We start from the raw sequence: 3,130 nt of genomic DNA on the forward strand, positions 1-3,130 counted from the left end.
ATATCTTCTATAACTGCTTTTTCAAGATTTAATTTGTGTGCACATAAGCACAAAACGCTCTAAATAATTGTAAAATTGACCTACACGAGTTTGATCGTTGAGTGCTGAACTACTTACCGTCGATTATACTCAGATCATAGCCCTAAGCCGATCCTAAATTTGGTGTTGAGCGTTGTTGAAATATGTTACAGCTACGCTTCTAACTGAGCCGAAAATATCTGTAACATCTTTATTTATAATGTATGATTTAGCGTGTGCGTAATCAGCTAGCAATACCCATTTAAATAAAACCAAAGTTGTAAAGGGTATCCAGGCATCCAAACTTTACATAATGGCTAATGGGATATTACACGACAACTTAGTTGTAGGTAGAATTCCTAAATATCCTGCCATGTCAGAAGTATACCTGTGACCATGCACAAAACAAATACTTAGAATCTTACAAAAAATAACAAGTATCGCATCTGCCCTAGGTTCAGTAAAAGCTATTTAGAGGTGTTGCTATTTGGTTCCCCGCTTGCAGCGTATGTGCTGCGATGCAACAGAGATGTAAAACAAAACTGTTTGCGCACGTGAGCGACCGTTATCGGTATCTGTACTTAGAAGTGATTTAAATATAAATGCTCATGTTAACAGTCTAGTGAATGGGTCCACGGTTTGTGCACCTGCTTCGATGATCTGGGGATCTGTATCATTGCATACCTGGCACCTTGCGTCATCTTTAGGCAGAACGCTGCGTAGTTTGTGGTAGGGTTTTGTAAACATGTTGTCAAGGATATTCTACAAAAGGTATTTACATCTGCGTGAATGTGTAAAACATATACCAACATATAATTAAAAAAACTTAAACAATTGACATTATTACCAATGACTCGATCAATAGCAAGCTCATATGTACACCGGATACAATTAAGGCGCGTAGTAGTTTGTTTGACAGTGTAATTTCATCTGTATTATTGAATAACGTTATGTTGGATATAGGCTTTAATTAGATTTGTCTCATAGAATTAGATATTAAATCCTTCGTTTTTTGCATTACTTTTCGAAACAACACTGAAATTGAGAAATATCATAAAACTCTTAAAATATGTCGTTACTTTGTTTCGATATATTTCCAGTTTTTGAATTGTCTGTATCACTTTTAAAATGAAAATTTGATTTTGACGTAAGAACGGGCTAATATTTAGATAACGAAAATTGAGACACTGTTTGATATACTGAAATATCAATTGTTTTCACTGATACATCTCTATCTTTTACTGAAAAGCATATAATAATTATGTTTATTTAAGTAAATCTTTAATATTTTCTGTTATATTACCTTATTAATGTTTTAGGTAAAGATGATTTTATTCCAATCCTGAACGCCATTGCGACTATCAGCGTGCGAGGAAAGATTACATTCTCTTTACCTTATCAATATGTTGCAGTTCTAGTCTACTTTATTCAAATCCTTAACGTCATTGAGGTTGTCATTGTGAGAGGGAACATAATGTTCCCCTTGCCCTATAAATATGTTTCTGGTCTAGTCTACTTTATCCCCTTCCTGAACCTCATTGAGGCTGTTCGTGTGAGAGGGAAGATTGTTTTCTTTACCTTTACAATATGGTGCATGTGTAGTCTACGTTATACCCACTCTGAACTTCATTAAGGCTGTAAGTCTGATAGGGAAGATGATATTATCTGTACCTTTGTAATATGTTTCAGGTCTCGTCTATTTTATTCCTATCCTGAACCTCATTGAGGCTGTAAGTTTGAGAGGGAAGATTATGTATCTGTACCTTATTAATATATTTCAGGTCTTGTCTACTTTATTCCCATCCTGAACCTGATCGAGGCTGTAAGTGGGAGAGGGAAGATTAGAGAACAGGGGGAATAGATGGTACCTCGTGCCACGACTGCTTTACCATTGCATTCTGTCCCTTTTGCGCTTGCGTACAGGAAGCTATGGAAATACAGAACACTCCTGTAATTATGTCGATGGCAAGGGAATACACCCAAGGGATCCGATTGACAATTATGTTAATATTAGATGCCTTGTGGTGACAATGGTTTTATGAATACAGAAGGAATGTATAAAAAAAATAGAGATAATTCTATCACATCAGGTGCATTTGGAAATGAAAGACTGCAATTGGCCGCTCAAATTCAGTTCACACACTGTCATAACAATTATATTTCGAGACTCTTGAAGGCGAAGCTTCACTGAAAACGTTCGTCAACATGGAACGGGTTTGGTCTTTCTGTCAATTTCGAGTTGATATCAATAAAATATATATATAGTAAGTTTAGTTGTATTACTTGTATAATTTGCATTCATCAGTTCCAATAGAAAATGATATTATCTCAAAGCAGCGGCCACAAACGATCGACAAAATAATTTTTAACAAATGAAAAAACAAACAAACTTAGATATCCATCTAAAAGAACAGTGTTTTATACAATTTTGTCAACCTGCAGGATAAACGCCTTGGTGAATGGATTACTAATACTAAAGTCATAGTTGAATCAAGATGTTCTCTGCACAATGAAACTGTCGTCAAGCCCACCAGTATGTTGACCTTCATCACGTCCATCTTTTCATAATTTACTAGCATAAGCATAGGATCGGAAAGGTTTCTATTATTTATTCTTTTTAAAAAATGTGACTCCGTATATTCACTAAAAGTTATCGATTTCAGCTCAATATTTGAATTATCCTTGATAATTATTTGTATCTTGATAAATCTAGCGATCCATTGTAAATCTGTTTGCACACTAATGTGGCGAATGTCATTCGGCCACCTTTTTTTCGCAAAATTTAAAAAAGAAACATTATATCTTAATTACAACTGATATACAGATTAAAGCTTTTACTGTTATCGCTTTGTTATTTATAAAATTATACGCAAATATGCTTTAGGGAAAACTGTCGTAAACAATGCTCCACTGTTACACACTTATCATCTCGGTAATCCAAACTACTTGCGAAGGATATCACTAAGCGCATTCATGGATTTTGTCAGTGACAAATGGCAATTTAAAAAAAAAAATGCCGTACGCGGTTGGTTTTTCGACCGAGATCTAAATCGAAGTTGGAGGCGTAAGTTAAACAGCCAATAACCGATCGAATAATATTAATTCTGTTAAA

This window comes from Mya arenaria, chromosome 7, assembly GCF_026914265.1.
Source record: "Mya arenaria isolate MELC-2E11 chromosome 7, ASM2691426v1".
NCBI classification, from domain to species: Eukaryota; Metazoa; Mollusca; class Bivalvia; order Myida; family Myidae; genus Mya; species Mya arenaria.